Source organism: Monomorium pharaonis, chromosome 10 (assembly GCF_013373865.1).
Source record: "Monomorium pharaonis isolate MP-MQ-018 chromosome 10, ASM1337386v2, whole genome shotgun sequence".
Taxonomy (NCBI): domain Eukaryota; kingdom Metazoa; phylum Arthropoda; class Insecta; order Hymenoptera; family Formicidae; genus Monomorium; species Monomorium pharaonis.
The window spans coordinates 1,457,757-1,475,959 of record NC_050476.1 but is presented as its reverse complement, the minus strand read 5'-3'; the positions used below and the strand labels follow the sequence as shown (position 1 = coordinate 1,475,959).

Here is an 18,203-nt window from a genome sequence, read left to right as displayed (position 1 = left end):
TGTCGATATTCAATTAGCACTACACGTTTAGCTCTCAAAATTCAAGTTTTTGGGGAAAAATAATTGTTTAAAAAATGTTTTTATTAATTATAACACCTTATCTCTATAGAAAATTATTGCACGCGTCCGGAACTATATGACTACTGCGTTAAAATAAATTAATCTGTCGATATTCGATTAGCACTTTACGTCTAGCCTTGAAAATTCAAGTTTTCAGAGCAAAATAATTGTTTAAAAAATGTTTTAATTAATTATAACACAATAACTTTTTAGAAAACTATTGTACGCGTCCGGAACTATATGAAAACTGCGTTAGAATAAATTAATCTGTCGATATTCGATTAGCACTACACGTCTAGCCCTCAAAATTCAGTTTTTTGGGGAAAAATAATTGTTTAAAAAATGTTTTAATTAATTATAACACAATAACTTTTTAGAAAACTATTGTACGCGTCCGGAACTATATGAGAACTGCGTTAGAATAAATTAATCTGTCGATATTCGATTAGCACTACACGTCTATCCCTCAAAGTTCAAGTTTTTGGGGAAAAATAATTGTTTAAAAAATGTTTTTATTAATTATAACACCTTATCTCTATAGAAAATTATTGCACGCGTCCGAAATTATATGAATACTGCGTTAAAATAAATTAATCTGTCGATATTCGATTAGCACTTTACGTCTAGCCTTCAAAATTCAAGTTTTCAGGGCAAAATAATTGTTTAAAAAATGTTTTAATTAATTATAACACAATAACTTTTTAGAAAACTATTGTACGCGTCCGGAACTATATGAAAACTGCGTTAGAATAAATTAATTCGTCGATATTCGATTAGCACTACACGTCTAACCCTCAAAATTCAGGTTTTTTTTGAAGAATAATTGTTTAAAAAATGTTATAATTAATTATAACACCTTATCTCTATAGAAAATTATTGCACGCGTCCGGAACTATATGAATACTGCGTTAAAATAAATTAATCTGTCGATATTCGATTAGCATTTTACGTCTAGCTTTCAAAATTCATGTTTTCAGGGCAAATAATTGTTTAAAAAATGGTTTAATTAATTATAACACAATAACTTTTTAGAAAATTATTGTACGCGTCCGGAACTATATGAAAACTGCGTTAGAATAAATTAATCTGTCGATATTCGATTAGCACTACACGTCTAGCCCTCAAAATTCAGTTTTTTGGGGAAAAATAATTGTTTAAAAAATGTTTTAATTAATTATAACACAATAACTTTTTAGAAAACTATTGTACGCGTCCGAAACTATATGAAAACTGCGTTAAAATAAATTAATCTGTCGATATTCGATTAGCACTTTACGTCTAGCCTTCAAAATTCAAGTTTTTGGGGAAAAATAATTGTTTAAAAAATGTTTTTATTAATTATAACACTTTATCTCTATAGAAAATTATTGCACGCGTCCGAAATTATATGAATACTGCGTTAAAATAAATTAATCTGTCGATATTCGATTAGCACTTTACGTCTAGCCTTCAAAATTCAAGTTTTCAGGGCAAAATAATTGTTTAAAAAATGTTTTAATTAATTATAACACAATAACTTTTTAGAAAACTATTGTACGCGTCTGGAACTATATGAAAACTGCGTTAAAATAAATTAATCTGTCGATATTCGATTAGCACTTTACGTCTAGCCTTCAAAATTCAAGTTTTCAGGGCAAAATAGTTGTTTAAAAAATGTTTTAATTAATTATAACACAATAACTTTTTAGAAAACTATTGTACGCGTCCGGAACTATATGAACACTGCGTTAAAATAAATTAATCTGTCGATATTCGATTAGCACTACACGTCTAGCCCTCAAAATTCAGGTTTTTTGGGAAAAATAATTGTTTAAAAAATGTTATAATTAATTATAACACCTTATCTTTATAGAAAATTATTGCACGCGTCCGGAACTATATGAATACTGCGTTAAAATAAATTAATCTGTCGATATTCGATTAGCACTACACGTCTAGCCCTCAAAATTCAAGTTTTTGGGGAAAAATAATTGTTTAAAAAATGTTTTTATTAATTATAACACTTTATCTCTATAGAAAATTATTGCACGCGTCCGGAACTATATGAATACTGCGTTAAAATAAATTAATCTGACGATATTCGATTAGCACTTTACGTCTAGCCTTCAAAATTCAAGTTTTCAGGGCAAAATAATTGTTTAAAAAATGTTCTAATTAATTATAACACAATAACTTTTTAGAAAACTATTGTACGCGTCCGGAACTATATGAGAACTGCGTTAAAATAAATTAATCTGTCGATTTTCGATTAGCACTACACGTCTAGCCCTCAAAGTTCAAGTTTTTGGGGAAAAATAATTGTTTAAAAAATGTTTTTATTCATTATAACACCTTATCTCTATAGAAAATTATTGCACGCGTCCCGAACTATATGAATACTGCGTTAAAATAAATTAATCTGTCGATATTCGATTAGCACTTTACGTCTAGCCTTCAAAATTCAAGTTTTCAGGGCAAAATAATTGTTTAAAAAATGTTTTAATTAATTCAAACACAATAACTTTTTAGAAAACTATTGTACGCGTCCGGAACTATATGAAAACTGCGTTAGAATAAATTAATCTTTCAAAATTCAATTAGCACTACACGTCTAGCCCTCAAAATTCACGTTTTTTGGGAAAAATAATTGTTTAAAAAATGTTATAATTAATTATAACACCTTATCTCTATAGAAAATTATTGCACGCGTCCGGAACTATATGAATACCGCGTTAAAATAAATTAATCTGTCGATATTCAATTAGCACTACACGTTTAGCTCTCAAAATTCAAGTTTTTGGGGAAAAATAATTGTTTAAAAAATGTTTTTATTAATTATAACACCTTATCTCTATAAAAAATTATTGCACGCGTCCGGAACTGGATGAATACTGCTTTAAAATAAATTAATTTGTCGATATTCGATTAGCACTTTACGTCTAGCCTTCAAAATTCAAGTTTTCAGGGCAAAATAATTGTTTAAAAAATGTTTTAATTAATTATAACACAATAACTTTTTAGAAAACTATTGTACGCGTCCGGAACTAAATGAAAACTGCGTTAGAATAAATTAATCTGTCGATATTCGATTAGCACTACACGTCTAGCCCTCAAAATTCAGATTTTTTGAAAAAAATAATTGTTTAAAAAATGTTATACTTAATTATAACACCTTATCTCTATAGAAAATTATTGCACGCGTCCGGAACTATATGAATACTGCGTTAAAATAAATTAATCTGTCGATATTCGATTAGCACTACACGTCTAGCCCTCAAAATTCAAGTTTTTTGGCAAAAATAATTGTTTAAAAAATGTTTTAATTAATTATAACACAATAACTTTTTAGAAAACTATTTCACGCGTCCGGAACTATATGAAAACTGCGTTAAAATAAATTAATCTGTCGATATTCGATTAGCACTACACGTCTAGCCCTCAAAGTTCAAGTTTTTGGGGAAAAATAATTGTTTAAAAAATGTTTTTATTAATTATAACACCTTATCTCTATATAAAATTATTGCACGCGTCCGGAACTATATGAATACTGCGTTAAAATAAATTAATCTGTCGATATTCGATTAGCACTACACGTCTAGCCCTCAAAATTCAAGTTTTTGGGGAAAAATAATTGTTTAAAAAATGTTTTAATTAATTATAACACAATAACTTTTTAGAAAACTATTGTACGCGTCCGGAACTATATGAAAACTGCGTTAAAATAAATTAATCTGTCGATATTCGATTAGCACTACACGTCTAGCCCTCAAAATTCAAGTTTTTGGGGAAAAATAATTGTTTAAAAAATGTTTTTATTAATTATAACACTTTATCTCTATAGAAAATTATTGCACGCGTCCAAAATTATATGAAAACTGCGTTAAAATAATTTAATCTGTCGATATTCGATTAGCACTACACGTCTAGCTTTCAAAATTCAGGTTTTTTGGGAAAAATAATTGTTTAAAAAATGTTATAATTATTTATAACACCTTATCTCTATAGAAAATTATTGCACGCGTCCGGAACTATATGAATACTGCGTTAAAATAAATTAATCTGTCGATATTCGATTAGCACTACACGTCTAGCCCTCAAAATTCAAGTTTTTGGGGAAAAATAATTGTTTAAAAAATGTTTTAATTAATTATAACACAATAACTTTTTAGAAAACTATTGTACGCGTCCGGAACTATATGAAAACTGCGTTAAAATAAATTAATCTGTCGATATTCGATTAGCACTTTACGTCTAGCCTTCAAAATTCAAGTTTTCAGGGCAAAATAATTGTTTAAAAAATGTTTTAATTAATTATAACACAATAACTTTTTAGAAAACTATTGTACGCGTCCGGAACTATATGAACACTGCGTTAAAATAAATTAATCTGTCGATATTCGATTAGCACTACACGTCTAGCCCTCAAAATTCAGGTTTTTTGGGAAAAATAATTGTTTAAAAAATGTTATAATTAATTATAACACCTTATCTCTATAGAAAATTATTGCACGCGTCCGGAACTATATGAATACTGCGTTAAAATAAATTAATCTGTCGTTATTCGATTAGCACTACACGTCTAGCCCTCAAAATTCAAGTTTTTGGGGAAAAATAATTGTTTAAAAAATGTTTTTATTAATTATAACACCTTATCTCTATAGAAAATTATTGCACGCGTCCGGAACTATATGAATACTGCGTTAAAATAAATTAATCTGTCGATATTCAATTAGCACTTTACGTCTAGCCTTCAAAATTCAAGTTTTCAGGGCAAAATAATTGTTTAAAAAATGTTTTAATTAATTATAACACAATAACTTTTTAGAAAACTATTGTACGCGTCCGGAACTATATGAGAACTGCGTTAGAATAAATTAATCTGTCGATATTCGATTAGCACTACACGTCTAGCCCTCAAAGTTCAAGTTTTTGGGGAAAAATAATTGTTTAAAAAATGTTTTTATTAATTATAACACCTTATCTCTATAGAAAATTATTGCACGCGTCCGGAACTATATGAATACTGCGTTAAAATAAATTAATCTGTCGATATTCGATTAGCACTTTACGTCTAGCCTTCAAAATTCAAGTTTTCAGGGCAAAATAATTGTTTAAAAAATGTTTTAATTAATTATAACACAATAACTTTTTAGAAAACTATTTTACGAGTCCGGAGCTATATGAAAACTGCGTTAGAATAAATTAATCTGTCGATATTCGATTAGCACTACACGTCTAGCCCTCAAAATTCAGGTTTTTTGGGAAAAATAATTGTTTAAAAAATGTTATAATTAATTATATCACCTTATCTCTATAGAAAATTATTGCACGCGTCCGGAAATATATGAATACTGCGTTAAAATAAATTAATTTGTCGATATTCGATTAGCACTTTACGTCTAGCCTTCAAAATTCAAGTTTTCAGGGCAAAATAATTGTTTAAAAAATGTTTTAATTAATTATAACACAATAACTTTTTAGAAAACTATTGTACGAGTCCGGACCTATATGAAAACTGCGTTAGAATAAATTAATCTGTCGATATTCGATTAGCACTACACGTCTAGCCCTCAAAATTCAGGTTTTTTGGGAAAAATAATTGTTTAAAAAATGTTATAATTAATTATAACACCTTATCTCTATAGAAAATTATTGCACGCGTCCGGAACTATATGAATACTGCGTTAAAATAAATTAATATGTCGATATTCGATTAGCACTTTACGTCTAGCTTTCAAAATTCAAGTTTTCAGGGCAAATAATTGTTTAAAAAATGTTTTAATTAATTATAACACAATAACTTTTTAGAAAATTATTGTACGCGTCCGGAACTATATGAAAACTGCGTTAGAATAAATTAATCTGTCGATATTCGATTAGCACTACACGTTTAGCCCTCAAAATTCAGGTTTTTTGGGAAAAATAATTGTTTAAAAAATGTTTTAATTAATTATAACACAATAACTTTTTAGAAAACTATTGTACGCGTCCGAAACTATATGAAAACTGCGTTAAAATAAATTAATCTGTCGATATTCGATTAGCACTTTACGTCTAGCCTTCAAAATTCAAGTTTTTGGGGAAAAATAATGGTTTAAAAAATGTTTTTATTAATTATAACACTTTATCTCTATAGAAAATTATTGCACGCGTCCGAAATTATATGAATACTGCGTTAAAATAAATTAATCTGTCGATATTCGATTAGCACTTTACGTCTAGCCTTCAAAATTCAAGTTTTCAGGGCAAAATAATTGTTTAAAAAATGTTTTAATTAATTATAACACAATAACTTTTTAGAAAACTATTGCACGCGTCCGGAACTATATGAAAACTGCGTTAGAATAAATTAATTCGTCGATATTCGATTAGCACTACACGTCTAACCCTCAAAATTCAGGTTTTTTTTGAAGAATAATTGTTTAAAAAATGTTATAATTAATTATAACACCTTATCTCTATAGAAAATTATTGCACGCGTCCGGAACTATATGAATACTGCGTTAAAATAAATTAATCTGTCGATATTCGATTAGCACTACACGTCTAGCCCTCAAAATTCAAGTTTTTGGGGAAAAATAATTGTTTAAAAAATGTTTTTATTAATTATAACACTTTATCTCTATAGAAAATTATTGCACGCGTCCGAAATTATATGAATACTGTGTTAAAATAAATTAATCTGTCGATATTCGATTAGCACTTTACGTCTAGTTTTCAAAATTCAAGTTTTCAGGGCAAAATAATTGTTTAAAAAATGTTTTAATTAATTATAACACAATAACTTTTTAGAAAACTATTGTACTCGTCCGGAACTATATGAAAACTGCGTTAAAATAAATTAATCTGTCGATATTCGATTAGCACTACACGTCTAGCCCTCAAAATTCAGGTTTTTTGGGAAAAATAATTGTTTAAAAAATGTTATAATTAATTCCAACACCTTATCTTTATAGAAAATTATTGCACGCGTCCGGTACTATATGAATACTGCGTTAAAATAAATTAATCTGTCAATATTCGATTAGCACTACACGTCTAGCCCTCAAAATTCAAGTTTTTGGGGAAAAATAATTGTTTAAAAAATGTTTTTATTAATTATAACACCTTATCTCTATAGAAAATTATTGCACGCGTCCGGAACTATATGAATACTGCGTTAAAATAAATTAATCTGTCGATATTTGATTAGCACTTTACGTTTTGCCTTCAAAATTCAAGTTTTCAGGGCAAAATAATTGTTTAAAAAATGTTTTAATTAATTATAACACAATAACTTTTTAGAAAACTATTGTACGCGTCCGGAACTATATGAAAACTGCGTTAGAATAAATTAATCTGTTGATATTCAATTAGCACTACACGTCTAGCCCTCAAAGTTCAGGTTTTTTGGGAAAAATAATTGTTTAAAAAATGTTATAATTAATTATAACACTTTATGTCTATAGAAAATTATTGCACGCGTCCGGAACTATATGAATACTGCGTTAAAATAAATTAATCTGTCGATATTCGATTAGCACTACACGTTTAGCCCTCAAAATTCAAGTTTTTGGGGAAAAATAATTGTTTAAAAAATGTTTTTATTAATTATAACACCTTATCTCTATAGAAAATTATTGCACGCGTCCGGAACTATATGAATACTGCGTTAAAATAAATTAATCTGTCGATATTAGATTAGCACTTTACGTCTAGCCTTCAAAATTCAAGTTTTCAAGGCAAAATAATTGTTTAAAAAATGTTTTAATTAATTATAACACAATAACCTTTCAGAAAACTATTGTACGCGTCCGGAACTATATGAAAACTGCGTTAGAATAAATTAATCTTTCAAAATTCAATTAGCACTACACGTCTAGCCCTCAAAATTCAGGTTTTTTGGGAAAAATAATTGTTTAAAAAATGTTATAATTAATTATAACATTTTATTCCTATAGAAAATTATTGCACGCGTCCGGAACTATATGAATACCGCGTTAAAATAAATTAATCTGTCGATATTCAATTAGCACTACACGTTTAGCTCTCAAAATTCAAGTTTTTGGGGAAAAATAATTGTTTAAAAAATGTTTTTATTAATTATAACACCTTATCTCTATAGAAAATTATTGCACGCGTCCGGAACTATATGACTACTGCGTTAAAATAAATTAATCTGTCGATATTCGATTAGCACTTTACGTCTAGCCTTCAAAATTCAAGTTTTCAGAGCAAAATAATTGTTTAAAAAATGTTTTAATTAATTATAACACAATAACTTTTTAGAAAACTATTGTACGCGTCCGGAACTATATGAAAACTGCGTTAGAATAAATTAATCTGTCGATATTCGATTAGCACTACACGTCTAGCCCTCAAAATTCAAGTTTTTGGGGAAAAATAATTGTTTAAAAAATGTTTTAATTAATTATAACACAATAACTTTTTAGAAAACTATTGTACGCGTCCGGAACTATATGAAAACTGCGTTAAAATAAATTAATCTGTCGATATTCGATTAGCACTACACGTCTAGCCCTCAAAATTCAAGTTTTTGGGGAAAAATAATTGTTTAAAAAATGTTTTTAATAATTATAACACCTTATCTTTATGGAAAATTATTGTACGCGTCCGGAACTATATGAAAACTGCTTTAAAATAAATTAATCTGTCGATGTTTGATTAGCACTTTACGTCTAGCCTTCAAAATTCAAGTTTTTAGGGCAAAATAATTGTTTAAAAAGTGTTTTAATTAATTATATCCCCGGAACTTTTTAGAAAATTATAGTACGCGTCCGGAACTATATGAAAACTGCGTTAAAATAAATAAATCTGTCGATATTCGATTAGCACTTCACGTCTAGACTTCAAAATTCAAGTTTTTCGGGCATAATAATTGTTTAAAAAATCTTCTAATTAATTATAACAACGTAACTTTTAAAAAAACTATTGTACGCGTCCTGAACAATATGAGAACTGCGTTAAAATAAATTGAACTGTCGATATTTGATCAGCATCTCACGTCTAGCTCTCAAAATTCAAGTTTTCCGGGTAAAATAATTGTTTAAAAAATGTTTTAATTATTTATATTACCGAAATTCTTTAGAAAATTATTGTACGCGTCCGTATCTATATGGGAACTGCGTTAAAAGAAATAGAACTGTCGATATTCAACCAGCATCTCATGTCTAGGCCTATAAATATAAGTTTTCCATTTAGATAGTTGTTGAAAAATACTTTTAAAATTTTTTAATTAATTAATTTTGTCTGTCTGAGATGCTAGTTACACCAAATCCACGTGCGCAAACGTACACTCATATATGCGTATGTTTTGTAACAAAAAATTATTTTTTCATTAATTTAATCGTCTGTACTATTGATAGGACGTCTCTAAACGATAGAACTCTATAGATTTAGTCTTCTCTGTGGTCGTATATTCGAAATACGTTGAGATGCTATTATGTGATTCTGGAAGTTAGCATCTCATTTATAAAAATTTAATTAAAATAGGTAATTTAGCGGAACTATTGTTGAAACCTATCAAGAACTGTAGAACTATGCTGGATGCAACTAATTCTGCAGTATTTTTATAAGATGCTAAACTTTGAGATGCTAACTTCACACACGTTTTATCGGCATCGCGGAAAAGCGACAACAATACTTCGAGAGATGCGAGTATCGATGCCATGCTCTTTTTTAGAAAGGATTCTTACTTCTCCCCCCCCCCTTCACTCTCTTTCTCTCTCTCTCTCTCTCTCTCTCTCTCTCTCTCTCTCTCTCTCTCTCTCTCTCTCTCTCTCTCTCTCTCTCTCTCTCTCTCTCTCTCTCTCTCTCTCTCTCTCTCTCTCTCTCTCTCTCTCTCTCTCTCTCTTCCTCTTGTATATTTTTTATTTGGCTTTTTTTTCTTTTTCTCTGATTTTTTGTAATTATTTCAATCAACTATCAAAAGTGACAGTTTGACAGCTGAAAATGACACGAAGTAGTTTGACAGCTGGAAATGACACGAAGTGAAGAAGTCACAATGCACTTAACAACGCGATAGCGAGACAGCCAATCAGCATCTCGGAAAAGCGGCAACAATAAATTCGATTTGATTTAACATCTCCTTTTTTAGATAGGATCAAACGTCTTCTGTAATTTTGAATAAAAAAATTTAAAGTTTAATTATACATATATATACATATATGCATACATACATACATACCTACATACCTACCTAGATACATACAGACCAACATACATACCTACTTGCATACTTACTGCTACCTAGCACCTAGCTACCTAGCTACATATTTATCTAGTTACGCTCGCTTGTTTGCTCACTCCCTTCCTCCCTTTTTCACTCACTCACTCGCTCACTCCTGGCTCACTCCTCGCTCACTCCTCGCTCATTCCCGGCTCACTCCTCGCTCATTCCCGGCTCACTCCCGACTCACTCCCGGATCACTCCCGGCTCACTCCTCGCTCACTACTCGCTCACTCCTCGCTCACTTTTCGCTCACTCCCGGCTCACTCCTCGCTCACTCCTGGCTCACTCCTGGCTTACTCCTTGCTCACTCCTGGTTCACTCCTGGCTCACTCCTGGCTCACTCCTGGCTTACTCCTTGCTCATTCCCGGCTCACTCCCGACTCACTCCCGACTCACTCCCGGCTCACTCCCGGCTCACTCCCGGCTCACTCCTGGCTCACTCCTGGCTTACTCCTTGCTCACTCCTGGCTTACTCCTTGCTCATTCCCGGCTCACTCCCGACTCACTCCCGACTCACTCCCGACTCACTCCCGGCTCACTCCCGGTTCACTCCCGGCTTACTCCCGGCTCACTCCCGGCTCACTCCTGGCTTACTCCTTGCTCACTCCTGGCTTACTCCTTGCTCATTCCCGGCTCACTCCCGACTCACTCCCGACTCACTCCCGGCTCACTCCCGGCTCACTCCCGGCTCACTCTTCGCTCACTCCTCGCTCATTCCCGGCTCACTCCTCGCTCATTCCCGGCTCACTCCCGACTCACTCCCGGCTCACTCCCGGCTCACTCTTCGCTCACTACTCGCTCACTCTTCGCTCACTCCTCGCTCACTTCCGGCTCACTTCTCGCTTACTCCCGGCTCACTCCTCGCTCACTCCTGGCTCACTCCTGGCTCACTCCTGGCTCACTCCTGGCTTACTCCTTGCTCACTCCTGGCTCATTCCCGACTCACTCCCGACTCACTCCCGGCTCACTTTTCGCTCATTACTCGCTCACTCCTCGCTCACTCCTCGCTCACTCCCGGCTCACTCCTCGCTCACTCCTGGCTCACTTCTGGCTTACTCCTGACTCACTCCTGGCTCACTCCCGGCTCACTCCTGGCTTACTCCTGGCTTACTCCCGGCTCACTCCTCGCTCACTCCTCGCTCACTCCTTGCTCACTCCTGGCTCACTCTTCACTCACTCACTCACTTACTCACTCACTGCCAACCAGCCAGCCAGTCGCTCACTCGCTCACTCCTGACTCACTCCTTGCTCACTCCTGGCTCATTCCCGGCTCACTCCTCGCTCACTCCCGGCTCACTCCTGGCTCACTCCCGGCTCACTCCCGGCTCACTCCCGGCTCACTCCCGGCTCACTCCTGGTTTACTTCCGGCTCACTCCCGGCTTACTCCCGGCTCACTCCTGGCTCACTCCTGAATCACTCCCGGCTCACTCCCGGCTTACTCCCGGCTCACTCCTCGCTCACTCCTGGCTCACTCCTGGCTCATTCCCGGCTCACTCTTCGCTCACTCCTGGCTCACTCCTGGCTTACTCCTGACTCACTCCTGGCTCACTCCCGGCTCACTACTGGCTTACTCCTGGCTCACTCCCGGCTCACTCCTCGCTCACTCCTTGCTCACTCTTAGCTCACTCCTCGCTCACTCACTCGCTCACTCCTCGCTCAGTCACTCGCTTACTTTTCGCTCCCTCCTCGCTCACTCACTCGCTCACTCCGTGCTCCCTCCTCGCTTCGCGCGCGCTACTTAACTTTTTATTTTTTACTTTTTAAAAATAAATTACAACAATAAATGTATAAATAATATTTAACAAATTTGACAGCTGTCAAAATTGCAATGACAGCTACTCTTGCAACACGAAGTATGCGCAGCGAGAGAACCAATCGGCATCGCGGAAAAGCGACAATAATAAACTTCGAGAAATGCGAGCAATTGACTTTACATGCCTTTTTTAGATAGGATTATAATAAATAAATTTTGTATAAATATTCTTATAATTGGCGCATTTATTTTATATTATTATTTGCGTCGAGAAGATAATAAGACAATTTACCTAATAAAATAGTTTTTTTTTTAGGGCCGCACATACACACACTTGGCGCCTTTTTTTTGCCTTTTTTTAAAAAAGGTAATTTTGTTTGGATAATCATTTACTGATTATTAATTATTGAATTAAATACATTGACCTTTCATTGACTATACACTAATTCTGAAGTGAAAATTATTGAAAGATAGTAAATATTCTTACAGTGAATAGTCATGCACATTACCTACGGGATTCATGAATATTTGACTACATAGTTCAATGTGCATATTTTGTGCACATAGAGGCGCTGATGCATAAACACATCTCAAACGACGGGATGACCGCTCTCAGGTTCCTCTCTGGTACAACTATGATCAAATTCTGATTACTTAAGTATAATTAATTTAATCAGTAGATTTACTTAAAGAAAAATTACTAATTGCACAATTTGTCATTTTCCTTTAAATAATAAAAAGATCATTTTATATCGATGTGAATATAATATATAATAAAATAATACTGTAGATATATGTCTTATTTATATTAATTATATATTTTTTCTTTCTTTTATTTCTGAAAATTTACTTTATTTTTGCTTGGCCTGTTTTTATTTCAGTGCAGTTTTACTACACCTAATGAAAGAACACATTTCTACGAAGTATATTCCAAAATGTTGTGCATTAAGCAGGAAATCCAATCTTTTCTCTTGGAAGAAAATTTTCAGCGCCATCGTAGTGAATTCATAAGTGACGAACTGAAGTCAATCGCGTGATGAAGAAGCGGGAAACTGGTAGCGTATTCAAATTTACGCGCGTATATACACATCTTTATAGATATATTAAGTACTCAAAAATTAACACTTTGCTTAGAAACTTATGACATCTCATTGCATTATTTGCAATTGATAATATTGATATTGGAAGTAATATCTTATTCTGCACAGGCAAATATGATTTTGTCAAATAGACTGATTCTGCTATTTTAATAATAAATCAGTCTTAAATCTTTGGATGACAGTTTTACATATTGATGAAGTATACTTATTTAAAAAAACAAGTACAATAGTAGTGTATACTTTTTTCAACAAGAAAAAACTGTTAACATATTACATCATGGCGAGTGTTATGGATTTTAACTCTAACTTTAGACTTCAATTTGCGTCATACTATTTTTGTTCTTTTTTTTTATCTTATCATTATTCACGTGTGTTTTTCATGTACAGTAAATGCGTTTAGCGTTAGTAGAAAATTTTCCTGCATGCGGTCAGCGACATTTTGCTAATCTTTGCAATTGTTAGCACCTCGTGAACGTGTTTACACTAAGCTGCTTTGACGAGGAGATATATATATGTATAAAGCAAAATATGTAAGATAGAAAAATTATAAAGTTAATGAAGTTTTCAGAATCAATCTTATATATGTGATTCTTTTACATGATGTGCTAACATCTCAGTCGTAATTCTGCATCTTTTGGCTTCTTAGTATTATCATCAGTATGAAAAATTGAAACTAAAGTTACCTTTAAGTGCAATGAAAAGTATTGAGTCAAACTTTTGAGAATTTCAAGTTTACAACGCAAAATACTTTCTCCGCACTACCATTAAAAAGTGACAGAGAAGCGTTAACTAACATCTGTGGGAATCTATGACGAAACCTCCAAAGACATACTCTCTCCAAATAGATCCGCCCGCGTACGATTCATTCACTTTGATCTCCGCCTCCGCCTCCGAATGGTCACTCCGGTCACACTCCGATTGTGTGCTCGACCGACGGCACTGTCTCCGACACGTTAGTCCTATCAGCAAAGATTTGACACTTGACCCTTGACGCCGGCCTAAGTGTCGGCGGGTAAACCGCGAGCATTCCGCGGGATCGGCAGTCCCGCGCCGATCATCGCGCGCTTAATTATACTGGTATCGAGTTCCGTCATTTCTTGCAGTCGTCAATCACGTGCGTGTGATCATATCCCTCCCCTCCGCCCTGTATTAATGCGAAATTCGCGATACTCGACGGCGCGTTCGACATTTCAACGTAGAAGGTGAAGAACGATAAGAACTCGACTCTTTTTTCCTATCTACTCCTTTTTTTTTATGTCTGGCCGCGATATGGCATTTTTTTCCCTGACTGTTTTGTCGAGTTGATGTGTACCAGCGATGATCCTAGTTGAGAAAACGGATTGAGGCCACGCACGTGAAGAACGCTCTTCAATTGCCGCGGGTACTCGTGCGAGGGTGAGACGCGATTGGGGATTATCCGCGAAAACGGTGCAAGTTCACGGTTTTCTGAAAAAGTGCAGCTAACGAGATTTTGTCGTAAACACGGTTCCAGATTACTTCTTCAGCATCGGAATCTGTTGAAAGCCGATCCTTCGAACCGGTGACACAAGCGTCAATTAATTTTTGTAGTTTACAATTTGTAATCTGTTGTTAAAGAGGACAAAGATAAACAAGAATAAGTTGAAGCTATATCAAAGCTCCAAGGTCGCATTGAGTAAGGAATTGTTAAAATTAAAATAATGTTTTGTAGTTATTTTCTCTCTCTCTCTCTCTCTCTCTCTCTCTCTCTCTCTCTCTCTCTCTCTCTCTCTCTTCCCTCTCTTTTTTATCAAAACAGATTTATGTACGTACAACTTTTCTCGATTTTTTTGCAATTTGTATTTTTAACTAACAAAAGATAAGGGTTTAGAAGTAGTTTTTTTTATTTTTTACAAATATAAATATCTCTTAAGGGAGTTCCTTTGCTCAGGTTTGGCACAACAAGTGGCACAGGGGTTCAAGTAAAAAAAATATTCAAATGACTATTTTGTTGCCTTCTTTTTTTTTGCTGTATATGGTCTAAAATTAATAATGGTGAATATAAAAAAAAAATCGGCTATAAAGTACTATCTTCATTACTAAAATAATTTTTTTTAAATTAAGAATAAACATTTATCACTATTATACCACCCTTAGATAACTAAATACAATAATTTAAAATTTATGTTATATCACTAGTACACATTTACCACACTTACCTGCTCTATTACTTCGATTATTGTAAACTTTTTTTATCTTATCAATTATTACACTCAAACAAGCAAGTGCATCGTTTCAAAAATTTAACAGTACTTTTCTGGACAGCTAAGATGTATTATTGTAAAGTTTCATTAACATCTGTTCATTACTTTTATGTTTAATACGACAATAAAAATCCTGAAAAATCCTGAAATTTCATCGATTCCCATAAAAGCCCATGTTAATACAATATTTAATATCTAAATAACAAGCTAGTTCAGGTTTCTGAAATTTTGACAGTCAATTTATATCACTAATTTGAACTTTTCTACAATGTTTCATGAAAATCTGTTTATTTTGATTTAGCAGCGGAACTCCCTTAAGGGAAACAGAAGAAAAAGTTGTACGACCATAAATCGTATTGTCTTCACGTCGTAGTTATCTCTTTCTACCATCACTCTTGTTAGGAATAAATCGTCACAAACGTCGCGTCAAACGTCGGCATCGACGTTTTGTCATATCACAGTTATTTACTGTCTGCAAAAATACCAGCGAATTATTCTCACAGATGTAGAAATTATTGACTTTTCTTAATTTCAGAAACAAATGGATTTTTTTTCGTTCTTCTATGCCTTTTACGACAAACAAATTCTTAATTTTTAAATGTTTCTAATTTATAATTTTGATATCTTTTACGCAATAGGCGTCCTAAATACGCGGAACTTTAATGAGGTTTTATTGCTCGACAAATTACATTATATCGATACGTCGATATTTGAGTTCATACAAGGGAGGATTCTTAATTGAACTATATCAACAACGTCATTCAATAGAACCACATCCCGCGCACGGCGTTTTGCGTCATATAAAATCCGATATTAATTAATAAACATACTTTTTCATATAGCTGTAAAGTTATTCAACATAATTAGTTATATAATTGTTGTAAATTAAAACGCACGCTTTCTCCGATCGGCCGTACCTCTAATCTCGTATAAACAAAGCTCCTAGTTCTAATCTAATCTAGGCCTTCTTGGACGAAAACATCTGACTGGCTGTTTGTCTTTTTTCATGAAATAAATTGCGTAAACGATCGATTATTTAAACCGAAATCGAAGCAGATCAGTTATCGTTTTCTCTTACTCCCTCCCTCTGCCCCCTTCTCTCTCTCTTTTTCTACGCATTCTATATTGTAAAAATAACGAGAATCCAGATAAGGGCTCGCGACAATTATCGGCATTCGCCAAGGAAAATTATTTTCCCCTGACATATTGAAATCTCTCATCGAACGTTTCATACTATATAGACTCCATACATTCTGCGTCGTAGAAAATATGTATGTTAAAAATTGAGCAAGAACAATTTTCTGCATCAATTTTATTCGAAGCTCGCCGACCTCGTTACAAAATGATATTACGCTTGATAATATTTTCCAGCCTCTTTCCTGCGTCTACTGGTGGCCATAGTATTAGTGCATTAAATTCTACCCAAACAAGCGTAATAATATCACTTTACTCCCGAAAAAAAATCGCGCGCCACGATTAAACGAAGTTTATTACATCAAATTAATTGAAGAAAAACAACTCGTTAATGATATCTTAACGTGTTCCCCCCGATGCACTTTGCGCCTCGGGGGCGAAGTTTAGTTCCGTGTTTCTACGCATGTTTAGCATATGATGTGAGGCAGATTTGGTACTTTGGAACGCGATCCACATTGGTTGGTTTTAATTTATCAAGATTTACGCAATAATGCGGGTTCGCTTTCTCTAATCTCCCGTTTCAAAAAAAATTTTTCTTCTTTTTAATGCAAAATAAAACAAGCGCGACCATAGCCAGTTCTCGAACAGTTCGTCGCAAATAGTTACAAAAGGTAGCGGTAACTAATTCGAGCTTCAACACCTACGGACACGCTCGGACCTGCGCTGAAGCTTCAGTATGTCAGCGAGAAGTGAGCAAAACGAATCAGTATTATAACACACCCCGCACGATGAGGGTTCGTTGTCAATAGCGCGCGGGGGCGAAACGATTACAAGTCGATCGACGAATGTCGCTTCGTAATTTATTATTTTGCACTCGATACGCTCTGCCTGGCTGATTTACAATGTAAATCACGAGTTACGCGATCGTTCAACTCGAAGCTCTGCAAAGTGAAGGCAATTTTACCCCCGATTTATCGCGTAAGATACAAAATAGCATAAACACCTAGCAAAACATATTTCTGTTTCAAAATTATTTTCACTTTTAAAGCATTAAGATATCTTTTTATATTTAAATATTTTTTATAAATAATTAAGTTAATTTTAAAAACTAAAAATTTTCGCAACAAAATCAGATGTTTATCTTCACGGATTAAATGTAACAAAAAGTAACATTAATTCATCGTAGCAATAAATTTAAAAAATAAATGTTTGGAAAAACTTTATATATTTTAATCTTGTTTTTTTCTTTATCTGCACTTTTTTAGTTTATCCACGTTTCGGTCAGACCGAATCGCAGATTGCTTCTCAATGTAATGCAACCCTTCGGGCGTGATGTAACGTTGCTGCTATGTTTAAATGCCAAATCATTAAACACAAATAAACACGATCCGGCAAACATTCGTCACGATGAGACGTGAATGCCGCCGCGCGAATTGTTGCGTATTCCACTGGAACAGATTCTCTTCAGATGCATTAGCCCGATCTATTATTTCCCAAACTTTCCGAGCTAAAAGTGTTGTGCATGAGGTACCTCGCATTCACACGTTCATATCATCGAATTCAGTAGACATTACAAGTCACATTCTTCAATATTTTCTTCATCGTCCCGTTAAACCTCAAGGTTGGAGGAATTTTTCGAAATAATTTCGCAATTAAAACAAAAAAACAATGCAGCTGTGACAAACAATTGCGACAGATATCTCTTTTAACAAGACTGAACGTA

General features: G+C 33.8%; 1 protein-coding gene across 9 annotated transcripts in view; it reads left to right on the top strand.

The window, feature by feature from the left end:
* LOC105830541 (gonadotropin-releasing hormone II receptor) overlaps nucleotides 1-18,203 on the top strand; it is a 46,651-nt gene that overhangs the window by 22,670 nt on the left and 5,778 nt on the right. The window contains exon 1 of one of the 9 annotated variants that reach the window (XM_036293138.1): nucleotides 12,892-13,079. The exons of 4 other annotated variants lie outside the window; for them this stretch is intronic. The gene's annotated coding sequence lies outside the window, so the exon portion shown is untranslated. 4 more of the 9 variants (XM_036293137.1, XM_036293135.1, XM_012669918.3 and 1 more) reach the window with 4 other exon arrangements.